This window comes from Callospermophilus lateralis, chromosome 9 (assembly GCF_048772815.1).
Source record: "Callospermophilus lateralis isolate mCalLat2 chromosome 9, mCalLat2.hap1, whole genome shotgun sequence".
In the NCBI taxonomy this organism is placed as follows: Eukaryota; Metazoa; Chordata; class Mammalia; order Rodentia; family Sciuridae; genus Callospermophilus; species Callospermophilus lateralis.
Genome location: NC_135313.1, coordinates 4,032,479 through 4,045,833, shown reverse-complemented (window position 1 = coordinate 4,045,833; position 13,355 = coordinate 4,032,479). Strand labels below are relative to the sequence as shown.

The window sequence follows — 13,355 nt, the reverse complement described above, 5'->3', positions numbered from 1 at the left end:
CCACCTGCACCCCACAGGTCACGGCAAGGCTGGGCTCTCACTCTTTAAAGCTCTAGAGTTGCAAGGACCCACACAAGCTTAGTGACATCAAAAACAAAACAGATTTCCATAGCTATCTAGAATGCGGGACTCTTACGAAACACACCAACTGTCACTAAGATTTAATGTCACAGTTTCACAGGGCCTTTTGCAAAATAATATTAAGTATTTATTTTTACTAGCTAAATGAACACAATGGGTTATTCCCACTCATGTTAGTTTACGTAACTAGTTATAAGCTGAGCCTGAATATTCTTTTCCTTGAACAATGAGAACAGTTGACTTGAGCACCAATCTGAAGACATATTTAAGATTCTGCAGTTAGAAAATGACAGGGCCCTCGGGCAGTTTGTGCCCCCACCCGCGTGCTCCTGGGGACGCAGGTGTGAGCACTGCCCTGGGCTTGTGCTTACTCCGCCGTCTGTCCCTCCAGGACACCTCCACCTGCAGGGGTGCTCTGGGCACACTGATTGGGAATCTCTCCTCAGCCCCCTGTGACCTGCTCACTTGTAAGAGAAAGCGGGCCTGAGGTTCTACTTGGCATTTCTGATCCCATTCCCAGGCTGGGGGTTGTTTTCAGCAGGGTGCGCGGCTCCCAGGGCTGTCCCCACCCACCCAGCAAGCCTCCTCAGACCCCGGCTCCCATGGTCCCCACTGCTGCCGATCAGGGCGGTGGTGAGACGTGGAGTGTCCGGCTTTGGGCCCTGCTCCCACAGGAGGCGTCAGAGCTGCAGGGGACACACTGCCCGCCATCAGGGATGAGGAAGAGAAAACATCACCATGGCCCCTGGGGTGTTTCCGGCACCAGCAGCCGGGACCTGATGAACTTGACTGCAGGGCTCAGCCCCCCTGGGCCTCCCCAGGGGGAGCCTTGGGCTCCGGGCTCCAAGACACACAATGTCAGGAGGATGGCGCTTTTGATTAGAGGTGGAAACCAAAGCATCTGTTTTTTTGTGGACTCTGGCCCCTCTGAGCCCCTCTCCCCCTAATGGGCACTTCCTCCCCATCTCTGCCTACCCCCCATCCCAGGACCACTGGTGCAGGGGATGGTGGAGGTTGCGCTTTTGCATGGACGCTTGGACACATATGGACACCTCACCCCCAGGGAGCTGGGAACCTGCAGGCCCAGGGCCAGGAAGACCCGCTGCTGAGCTTAGGACCGAGGGGGTGAGCATCGCTCTTATTCAAACTATAGGAACTGCAAATGGCAACTGGAATTGCTCTCGGTCCCGGGAAGGCCATGGCCACCGTGCACACCCCCAGGCTCAGCTGCTGTCTGCCTGGAGGTGTCCCAGGAAGCAGTGGAGGGGCTGCCACCTTCCAGAGACCATTCATCCCTCAGGCTTTGGTGTCCCCAGGCTTTGGTGGCCCAGGCAGGAGCTGGTCATGTGCAAGCCAAGGAGAGGGGCTGGAAAGGCCCTGCCTCTGACCCTCAGGACTGAGCCTCTGCTGCCACTTGAGTTTGGGACAACAGACAACAGACTCCCATGGTGCAGCGCCCACCGCAGGCCTGGGTTCCAGCAGTGCCAGCCCAGCAACATGGTCATGCTGCGGGTGAGCAGAGTGCTCTCTCCAGAAGGTTCTCCATCCTGGTTTCATGCTCAGCATCCCCCTGGCTTCTGCCTGCCCCTCTGACATCCTGTCTGCCTCAGGAGTCCCTTCTCCACCTCACATGGAGAGTGAGTGCTCACATGTTGGGGACCTGTCAGCAGCATCTGAGCCCCCCATCACCTTATTATTATGAAAGGGGGCTGCTGGCCTCCTCTGGGCTCTCCTGCGTGGCTCTCCTGCTGGGTCCTCCTTGTCTCCCCACCTGGAACACGGAAGGGGCTTGGTCTTAGGGTCCTCCCTCTCTCCATGCCCAGGCTCACGGCCGTCTGGCCCCTGCCTCACCGCCCCACTGACTGCAGGCTCAAGCCCTACTGCCCAGCCAGGCCTGGCAGCCCAGGGACCCCAAGGCCCCAAACTCAACTCTTGTTCTCACCAGCCCTCCTCCTCCTGCTCTCACCTTTTCCCAGTTCAGGAGACGGAAACTGTCTCTCCAGGGAGGGAACGTGGCGTCCCCCTCGGCCCCTCTCTTCTTCCACACCTGTGTTCTGTCTGCCTTCCTCACATGCCTGCAGTGTGGCCATCCTGAGTCACCTGTGTGACATGGGACGTCCCCTCCTGCCCCCTTTCATTCTTAAATGTGTCCTGGTTTGGACACAAAGACACTTAGACCTGCCGTCTGATGCTCTCCCATCCCTGCGTCCCCCGCCACCTGCCTCCCTCTGTGGCTGTCCCAGCTGCTCTGCCGCCTCCTCATTCCACCGCTGGTGCTCTGCTCAGAGCCTCAGCCCCTGATGGAAAACACACACCAAGTGGCCGACTCTGGCACTGGGTTTAAGGTGGTCCTCAGGGTCACACTAGCAGAGAGGTCCGCCCTAACGGTCCTGTATGAAATGAATCGTTCAGCCAAACAACACGACTGTCCTCTCATCTCACCACACGGACCTGCGGAGGGGCGCACGTATCGCTGGGTGGAGACGAAGTGGGGTGTGGAGTTATTTTGGGATGACGATCTCAATTTCTCTTCACAGAATGGAAAGCACTTTAATAGATGCAGGAAACTTTTCTACTTAAAACAGATTTTAGGGCAAAATTCTCTGCACAATTATTAAGTGTCAAATAGGCTGCCTTTGTGCATGGTGATCATTTAAATTACAGGTTCCTCTCAATTGTAATTCAGAGCCACTTGATTATCTTCAAACTGTCATCATTTTGCTGATTTACAGCGTGTGCTGGAATGCATTCCAGAATGCGTCCCACTTCCGGCCTCTCTGCCCGGCTTCCATTTGCTCTCAAAATGCTGCAACAGGCAAGGTCAACAAGCAAGGTCAAAGCGGGCTCTTCAGCTGGGCATCTGAGTCCCCCATTGGAACAAGTGAGGCAGGAAGCAGAACCTGCAGGGCTGCTGTGTACAGTCTGCTCACCTCCCCTGCCTCCACATGAGCAGGAAGGGAGAGGAGGAATGAGAGCCACAGGGAACAGGATCCCAGGACCGCGATTCAGCAGCCGCTGGGGACTATCCCTCACCACATGTTACTACAGCAGAGGCTGGCATGTTCTACAGGGATGACTTTTTTTTTTTTTTTTTTTTTTTTTTTTTAGAGCAAACATTTGGGTTTTTGGAACAACATTTAATTTGTATTAAATCAAGTTTTCATTTCCGGAAGACAGAATACTTTGAGTTGTTCATTAATTCCACTTGTTTTGTTTACCAAACTTTAGAGATTGTTTAAAATTTTCAAAAATAAATGACACCTTCCGGTCACTAGGTCTGGTCTACCCTAGAATAATCCCCCTCCCCCCAAAAAAACAAGGGAAGGAAGGAAAGAAAAAGAGAAAGTGAGAAGGCCCCCAGAGTGGCCGGAGTGAGGGTGCAGAGCCTGCGGGTGCAGAGCCCCGTGGATGGCCGTCTCCTGTGCTCCTTCCAGGGGCCCAAGGTCTTGGGTGCACCATCTCCACACTGTCTAGGACAATGGCCTCCAACCCCGGGCTCTGATGCTTCCCTCAAGTGAGCATCCCGTGGCCTCAGGAGTGCCAAGCAGCAGCTCCGGCTCCAGCCCAGCTCTTCTCACTCCATCCTCCGGCTCCACCCAGTCCAAGTCCACAGCCCCTGGCCTGGCCTTCACTCCCGTCTTTGGTCTCACAGAGGAGTGTTTGTCCTGAGCCCGCCTTGGCCTCCAGGACCCCCCACCCCTGCATCCCGCCTGGCTCCAGCAGGAAGCCCAGTGGCAGACCTGCACCCTGGACGGGGCAGTGGTGCTGTGGCCAGCCTGGGCTGCCTGGACCTGCCACACAGCACACAGCCATTCCATTCAATTCCTCCCACGTCCGTTCAAAGCTCACAGGCACCTCTGCCTCCAGCAGCGAGCGGTTTTTAGAAATCAGATGCTCTGTGCAACAGGCACTTCCAGAAGCTTTAATCCCACTAGTGTAAATGGGGAGAATTCAGATGCGCTGCAGTTTGACAGACCCTCCCCCAGCCCACTCCTCGTAGGAGGATGGAGGTGCGCTGGACAACCCTGGTCAGTTCCTGAAACGGTGACATAATGCTCAAGGGAAGGACAGGCTACGGAGATGTGGGATCACCACCTCTGCTTGGCAGGAGGGGGCCGGAGAAGAACAGGTGTGCGGTTCCTGCCTGCAGGGGCTCAGGGGCAGGACTGGGGACACTGCGATCTCTTTAACCCATCTCAGAATTGCTCTCCTTCTTGTTGCCAATAGGGATTGTGTTTGCGATTAAATAAAAAATAAAGAAAAATGATTTATGATAAAGTCAGTTTGGTATTTGGTTGGTTTCCTCTTATGCCATTGAGTTTTGCAGCTGGATTATTAAACAGAACTCATCATTTTTACAGTGGAATCCGTCCACCTTTCTTCTGAGGTGTCTCTGTTTCCACAGTTAGAAAACGAACCTCTGTAGGGGAATTACGTGCTCTGCCTTCTGTTCCTCGTTGGCTTCAACAATCCGGCGAGCCGTTCCTGCCTCTGCGTGTTTTCCCCCCTTGTCTTCTCCCACTTGTACGCCCGCCACCCATCACCTCCTTCCCTCTGCCTGGCCAGCCGGGGCCCTCCACGCTGCTCAGCTGATCTGCGCTCCCATGGGAGCTGATGTGTTCACCTTGTTTTTCTTTGTAAGACACTTAAATACAGGCCTGTTTGCTTTTCCTTGTTGTCCTTATTCCAATCCTAATGACTTTAATAAAGGATCCTGTTGGGATTTAACGGGGACCACGTTATCTCCGCGAACTCCCTGGCACCGACTCCTCCTCGTTCCACTTGGCAGGAGCAGCGTGTGGCCCCCAGCGGCTCCCGAGGCTTGTTTCTTCCTCTTCCTTCACAGACTCTCAGACCTTTTCACAGAGCTCTTCTATTTCCCTTACATCCAGCCCGTCACCGATTTAAAAGGCACATTTACGTCTTTCATTAAGTATTCCTTCCTGCCATTCCCTTTGCATCTCACTATCTCCCTGGCTCCGGCTCCAGCACGAACCGCTAGCAGGCCAGCGCCGGCCTGTGTCCTCTCCCGTCCTGGGAAGCTGCTCCACCCAGCGCAGTGGTCCCGTGTTAGGGACTCGCTTTTCATTTGGGGCGTGCTTGCTGGGTGTGCTCCTCTGCCAGATGCCAGTCTAGGCCCTGGGCAAAAGCTGTGAACAAGGGCATAAAAATCCCTCTCTGCTGAGCTTTCGTTTGATTATGCTAGAATTACCGTTTATCACAGTCTATTACCTTTTCTCCTTGTTTTGAATTTTAAGATAAGAAGCAGGCATTTCATTTGATCCAATGCCTTCCTGCACAAAGATGGGGAACCTAGTGCTTGGTGAAGCATCAAACGGTGTCCCATCTTCCCACTATTTCTCCTACTCTGTGGGGACGGACACCTGGGGTCTCATTTTGCACCTCTTGGACATTTAATGGTGCTTTCTGAAGTAACAACTGGATCACAGAAAACAATAAAAGCACCAACAAGTTGGAAATGATTGTAGGAAAAAAAACCATGACTTAGAAGAAGGACTCAGCAACCTGAGCACAGAGTCTCTCCTCCCCATGACCTTGACAAGGAACCACAAGGTGGGGGTCGGGCAGTTCTGGGGCTGGAAACCCCGGAGGCGCTTCTCGTATACCTACAAGGGTTCCTGTGGGAGAGGCCAGGTGAGTGCCGGCCTGAGTCTCTAGGAAGGCAGTGTCCAGGGCCACGGCAAAGTGATCCCCGCCATGCTGTCCTGGGGTCTTTAGCAGAGGACTGCAACAACCCACTCTGGGTTTTACAGGACGAGTCGCTCCTTGGCCACCCCTGCACCCTTGCCTCTGGGAGTCACCCTGCCCTGTCCTTCCTTTCCTTTGAGTGTGGGTGTGGCCCGCTGCTGACCCTCAGAACACATGACAGACGTCCTTCGACAATGATGTGCCCTAAGCCTGCAGCCTTCATCCTGTTCCCAGGCTCTCGTTTGCTGGCTTCGGAGGGGCAAGCTGCCACATTGAGAGGCCCACCTGGGCGGGAGCAGGGTGTGACCTGCAGCTAACACCCAGAGGGACTGAGGCCTTGGTCTGACACCCCGGAGGAGCTCAGTGCTGCCAACAAGCAAGACAGCTAGAAAGAGAGGAGACTCAAGTTATATTGTTATATTGTGGCATGTACCAGCACATAAAAAAGAATTCTAGATTAGGAACAACTATAATGCACAAATAAAAAATGTGGGGGAAAAACGTACATCATTTAATCCTACCAACGACCCTACGAGGCGGATGAAATTATTGTCAATGATGTTTTTCAGATGAGGAAACTGAGGCTTGATCGATCTCACCCAGGCAGACTGAGACCTGAGCCAGGAAGGGCGTCTCCAGAACCCGCAGGGTCAGCCTCCCCACCCACTTTCCGCGGGGTTCTCAGCAGAGCTGGGCATCCATGGACAACCGCTGAAGCTCGCTGTCTATGTAGGTGCCATTAATGAGGCTTTGTACAGACAGGGGGGCAGCTGGGAGACAGATGTGCAGTGAAAGTAGTGTTTTACTGGAAAAGAAGAGTCGTGGGCAGCTGCTGTTAAGTAGCTGTGTGAGGACAGCCAACTGAGGGCGGGCCCCTGGACAGCCGGGCCCCTGCAAGCCGGGCCCCTGCAAGCCGGTGCCACTGAGCTAGGTTTATCCACTGAGCTCTTAAAAAAGAAGTGCGGTCTGCCTGTTAGACACCTCCTTGGAACTCTAGGAGTCCCTTGATTTGGTTGTGACAAACACTAATGGGGGGCAATGCTAATTTCTTACAGAATTTGTTCAGTGACTAATGTCACTTTTAAAATAAAGACAGCTTCAGCTTGGTGAGCAGCCTTTCTGTCTTTTATCGGAGGACCCTGGACACTGGAGAGGGAAAACACCACTTTTATTTTTCAGTTAGCAATGGGAGCATTCAGTAAAGATAGGGCCGGCTAAAACTTTATTCATATTGTCAAAAGTTTTTGCACAAATGTGAAAATGGCCAGCCCGTGAGTGGGCAGTGATTTAGGAAGCAGGGCTGCCGGTTGATGGATCTCCCCCCTGAGGTCTGCCACGGAGCTTCCTCGGGTCTCACCACTGCCGACTCACAGGCAGAGATTTATCTGTGTTTCATCAGGTACGAAGAATATATGATGGAGGGGCTTCTGGCTGGTCCCCCCGGTCAGACAGCCACCTCCATTAATGTCAGCAGACTCCTATATTTCTCTTCCTTCTAAAGTTAGCAGCTTGGGCCACCACATAGGAGCCTCCCGAGGTGCCACTTGCTGCCCATAAATTCACTGACACTCAGTAAAGGCAATTGACTGCACATGGGCTTAATTACACGGTCCTTCTTGAAAAAACGAGGGGCACCCCAATTCTCAAAGGAGAGGAGGTGGTACAGGAGCACAGCAAGGCAGTCTGAGCACACACCATGGAATCTGATTTATTCAATGGTGCTTTTACTTATTAGTGAGATGTTATTAGCAGTGATCACTCAAGATGAAAGTTCCTTTTTTTTTTTTTTTGGTACTAGGGATTGAACCCAGGGGATGCTTTACCACTGAGCCACATCCCTAGCCCTTTTTAAAATTTTTGCTTTGAGACAGGATCTTGATAAATTCCTGAGGCTGGCCTCAAACTTGCGATCCTTCTGCCTCAGCCTCCCAAGTAGTTGGGATCACAAGTGTGTGCCACTGTGCCTGGCTAAAGCTTCCTTCTTGATTTGAAATTATTACCTTGGATTCTGCTCATGCTTCAATGCAACAGGAACCTCCCTGCCCAGCCTCCCTTCTTAAAAATTTTATTAAAAGAATTAATGCATTACTGAACACATGATTGCCTATTTTGGCTTTGGGAAAATAATGTGTGTGCCTTATTTTCACCTTTTTATCTCAGATATTTATATAAAAAGTAATCCCCAGGCAAGTGCAGGTGCTTCAGGAAGGAATGGAAAGCAGTTCCTGATCACAGATATTGTCCGTCCGCCATCCAGGCCTCTTCTGGGCCGCCTTCCTCCACCCTCCTCATTGGGAGCCTCACGCCCTTCTCCTTCCCAGCCCACGGATCCAGAAAGCTCAGGCAAAACGGGGACGGGAAAGTGCCAGTGAGAGACCTGTGGAACTCACCGTGCCCCCGCTGCTGTTGAAGACCGGGATCTTTATAAGCAGCAAGAGTGAGCTACAGAAAAGGGCAGCGTGAGGGCCCAGCGCTTAACCCCGACGACCTCGGCCTGCATTCGGTCAAGTTCAAGGGGTTCTTTATTGTGTCCATGCAGCACGAAGTCTTGGTCTTTCCATCCAAAGTGACACTTCCACAGTGACATTGTTCGATGGAACACAGAAACAGCCTGCTCCAGCAAACTGGAAGGCTCTGTCTCCAAAGGACAGTGGTGTCCTTGGTCGCAGACATGTCAATGCCACAAAGGCAATGGCTCCAAAGTCACCCTGCTGTTTTGGTGACAGCAGCAGAGATGCGGTGGCCCTCCACCTTCCCAGCATGGTGCCGTTTTCACTTTTTGGCAATGCTGGGCCACACTTCAGCAGGACTCCCCAGGCAGGAGGCACGAGGAGGGTAGCAGGGATGCCACCTGAGGCCACTCAAGGTCCTGCAACATCAGTAGCTCCCGGAGCTGTTTAGCACTTGCAGACTGTGGGGCAGTCAGAGACCCGGTATTGGGTAAGCAGGGCCCAGCGCTTTAGCCTGGAACCGTCTACATGCCAAAGAAAGGGAATCTGTTCTCCACACTTACAGAGGAGCCTGAGCATCTGTCTTTCATCAAGACCTGGCGCCTGGCTCGGCCATGAGAACCTCTAGCTGCTGGGTGTTCTTAATGTGATTTACTGTGACGACCTGACATCAAAACATGCGATTTCACGCGGGCTGTGCACCTGTCCCCGAGACCTCAGAGAGTAATGCCCGGACCTTGAGTGCTCGCCCACCTTTTCTGATGTCCCCCGCTCCACCCATATATTTTCTGCCAAAGCACCGGCAGGAAGAAGTTATTTGCTTCTCCTGTGAGCAACCTGCACACGCGCTCACCTGTCTACTGGCCACAGCTGCCTCTGAGAACTCACTGGAAACATAATCTCACGATTATGAGCCCTGCGCTCATCTCTGTGCACGACTGACCCCTTTCAAAAACTTCCCTTTTCACCCCGAAAGTAACTCATGCTCCCTGCCTGGAGGACCAAGGGAGAGAACAGACGCGGCTGCAGTCCCACCGCCCACGAGACACCCGCCGCACACACTCGGGAGGCTTCTGTTTCGAGGTCCCTGGAAGTCCTCAGGATGGTCTGGGCTTTCCCTGAGAAGCCATTCTGGTTTTACATGATGCTCCTGTTTCAAAAGCCTTTACTCACCCAGGTCTCAGTTCTAAATCTGGTGCTCACTCTGGGCTTTTGGGCAAGACGCCCCGACTTCTCTAAGTCCACAGTGACGTCTGAGATGACGGTGAGCCACGCACGGGCTTCCTCGAGCCCACGATCCATTCTCCCTCCCCACCACCCCCTTCCTTTTCTTCTTGACTGCACGGAACATGCCCTGCTCCACATGGAGAGGCTAGGAAGTTGGGGGAAAGGAGGAGCCAGGAGTTAGGAAAGACGGGGGTTCCCAGTGGCCCCTAAGGGACCTTTTTCTATGAAACAGCATGAACACTAATCATTCCTTGGCACCGAGTCAGACGCTCAGGACAAAGGTCCTGCTGCTGACACCCTCAGGAGATGACACCTGTACGTGGGATGGAGGCCTGGTATGGACCCGTCCCTTGGGAACTACAAATCCTGCAAGGGCGCCGCGAGGTTTCCGCTGCCCCCGAGTGAGTGGAGCTCCCTGCAGACCCCCTGCTGGGGCAGCCAGGAGACACTCTGGTACATTGGAAAGGAAGGACCACTGCTCAAGGCAAGCTGGTGGAGGAGACGCTGTGGCCCAGGCCCCGGAGGGCCCAGCAGGTGGCATTGGGAGAGAGGAGAGAGGAACAGGGAGACTCTTCCAGGCTCCCTGGATGGGAGCAGGCTGTCGGCTCCCTGTGCAGCTTGGTTCCAGGGCCTGCTGGGCTTGAGATGACGGAGGAGAGGAGAGGACGAGGAGCCTCAGGCCTCCCAGGGCCCAGGGCCCCAAAGGACAAAGCTTAGCTTGCCCAGGGGCACATGGAGAGGGGGCTTGGCTGCACTTAAATTGCACCTCAGCTTTAGAAACGAAAAGATCCACGAGACCCTGCAAGCCCTCCTCCACAAAGAATGCAGCTTGCTGGTCCTGAGAGAAGTCGCTCCCTGCCCTGGGACCTGCGCACACTCCAGCAGGTGGTTCTGCGGTTCTGTGTGGGGGCCTGAGGTTACCCCCCTGCCGGCTTCAAGCCTGCCCTGCCCCCTCTCGAGGACAGTCCTTCTCCCACCCACCACCATCCTGCCTGTGTAGTTGGCGAGGCGGCACTGTGACCCAGGGGCTGGGCATGCAGGGGCCCAGAGCCCGGACGGAGCACCAGGGGCTGAGGAGGTGGCAGCATTCCAAACTGTAAGCTGTGGGTCTGGGTGCACAGCCTCCCTACGAGTCCACAGTAATTACTGAGGGTGGAGCACGCGGCACACACTGTCTGCAGCTCCATGTTCATTAAACTCTCTGTTGTTTATCTGTATCGATAATAGTAATGTCTGGGTCTTTATTAACCTACTTTATCCTTTCTCTGCGGTAAGCAGTATTAATACCACCACCTTCCACTTGAGTATAAGGAAGGAGGCAGAGAAAGGGGGAGAAGCTGGCTCAAGGTCACACAGCCTGTGAGGGGTTAAGTGGGATTTGAACACAGGCAGCCGAGCCTGGGACCTCCATGCCCTGTGTGTGTGCATTTGCTTGTGAATGTGTGTGTGTGTGCGTGCACGTGCATGTGTGCTATTTTTGATGTATTTACTTGTTGTAGAGACACAGGACACAGCATCACGTAAGTTTAAGGGCAGAAGCTGTGGCTCCATCCCCAGCCCGGCCACCTGATGGAGCCCAAGAAACTCCCAAGGCCCCAAGACCCAGAGCCATCCCGAACCTTCACAGCTGACCAAAAGGTGGACTGAGGCTCAGCAGTTTACGTCTCTCTGTGCTGGAAGGAGGCCCTGGAACTCAGCACCTCTTCGACAAAGTGAGTAACGTCACATAGGTGACACAGGAACGGCAACAGTCACAACAGGACAATCTGGGGTTCCCATCTGCAGACTGCAGGGCCCAGCATCTTCCGGAGTTTCTAGGAATGATGTGCCCAGGTGACTCTGATCTGTGAGGGGACGAGGGGAGGCCGCTCTCGCTTCACTGACCATAGCCCAGGGTTTCCCAGGCTGACCGAGGCCACACGGCCCACCTGGGCCTCCAAGCTCTCCCTCCCAACCCTCAGGGGTTGGATGGGGTCATGGCCGAGACCCCTTTATGGCCCTACAAATTGAAGCTTATTAACGAATCCTGAAACTTAGATGTTCATGGCTGATCTCAGAGAGATGCCTAGTACAAGCAAGGGGCTGTCTGAAGACAAACGTCCCCACAACTACGTGGTTCAATATGGCAGCCACCAGGGTCCTGGGGCTGTCTCAACTCAAATTAATTAAATACACAGATGCCCCTTAACTTAGAATGGGTTTGGTCCCATAAGCCCACCCCATGGGAAACACCCCACGTAGAGATGCAGTTATAGCACCTAACCCGCAGAACAGCCTGCTCAGCCCACGGGAGCTGGGCCATCTTCCCTGTGCGCATGGGGCTGCCCGGTGCCTCAGCCCAGCACAGCCAGAGAGGATCTGGAGCATCAGTGTTCAAAACTCCACCTTGGTTGCTATCGAAAGCATATTGTACCATTGTGAAGTTGAAAAATCCAAAGCCAAAACTTGGAGGGTGGGGACCATCTGTCATTAAAAATTCACAGTCAGCTGGCCGTCTTTCAGGTGCTCAGGAGCCTCACGGGGCTACTGGCTACTTCCTGGGCAGTGGAGATCTAGAACATTCCCCCACTGCAGAAATTGTGGTGCAGCATTGGCCCGACTAACCAAACGCTATCTGTGAATGGAAGACGGCTGTGTCCATCTCCTAGGTGCTGAAGGTCATGGTGGGCTGAACTATTGGTTCCTACCTTCTGGAGCCTGTGAGTGGTACTTACAAGGAACCTGGGTCTTTGCAGATGCGATTAAACGAGGGATTGGGGGGTGGTCCTGAATCACAGGGGTGTGCTCTCAATAACATCATGAGTGTCCTTCAGGGGAGAGGTGGAGGCAGATCAGACACACACAGAGGAGGAGCGGGCGAGGGGACCACAGAGGCAGACCGAGTGGTGTGGACACAGGGCCCAGTGAATGCCGTTGGCCACCGGGGGGCCAGGAAGGGGTTCTCCACTTGAAACTCCAGAGGTGGCAGCCCGCCAGCACCTGGATCTCAGACTTGGGACTTCCAGGACAGTGAGAAAATACATCTCTACTGTCTTAAGTCACCAAGGTTGTGGGAGGTCACTGCACAGCAAGAGGGACCTGGAGCAAGGGTCAAGGGAGTGCAGGTGCCGAGCACCCGGGACCCCTGGTGAGCAACCGTGCTACAGTCTCCACACCATTCCCATCACTGAAAGCGCCCGGCATGTACTCCAACAGGTGGTTCATAAACGCAAGGGCCACGGGATCCAGAAGATCCTACGCCCCTGGAGCAGAGCATGAACAAAATAACACACCAGGGGAGGAGGAAAGGTGGCCCGACTGAGCGCAGACGCCTTCCTCCATGCTTTGGCAGGAGGGGACAGAGGCCCTAGACACCAGAACTAGGGTCCACATCCACAGCCACATTGTGGGAGGTGAGCAGCCAAGAAAACCTGCAACCCTGGAGCTACCCTGAGACCTCAGAAGTCAGCAGCCCCAATGTGCTAGTATCCAACCCAAGATGCACAGCTGGAAAACGATATTCATTCCAATAAGCTGGGTGTGGGGCACAGCCCGCAGGTCCAGCTCCTCCAGAGCCCAAGGCAGAAGGATTGCAAGGTCAAGGCCAGCCTGGGCGATTGGGTGAGATCCTGTCTCAACGTAAAAAGTTACATTAAAAAGGGCTGAGGATGGGGTGAGGCTCACTGCACCTGCACCTGGGCCCAGCCCTAGTGCCACCTCAGGAGAACAGGGGTCCTCCCTAGGGCCACCACAGGAGAACAAGGGACCCTGCCTAGGGCCACCACAGGAGAACAAGGGGCCCTGCCCTAGTGCCACCTCAGGAGAACAGGGGTCCTGCCTAGGGCCACCACAGGAGAACAGGGGTCCTCCCTAGGGCCACCACAGGAGAACAAGGGGCCCTGCCTAGGG

The 13,355-nt window shown here is 54.2% G+C and overlaps 1 protein-coding gene across 1 annotated transcript in view; it reads right to left on the bottom strand.

Annotated features, from left to right (window-relative positions):
* Positions 1–13,355, bottom strand: part of Drc11 (dynein regulatory complex subunit 11) — a 124,226-nt gene that overhangs the window by 77,862 nt on the left and 33,009 nt on the right. The window lies entirely within an intron of this gene.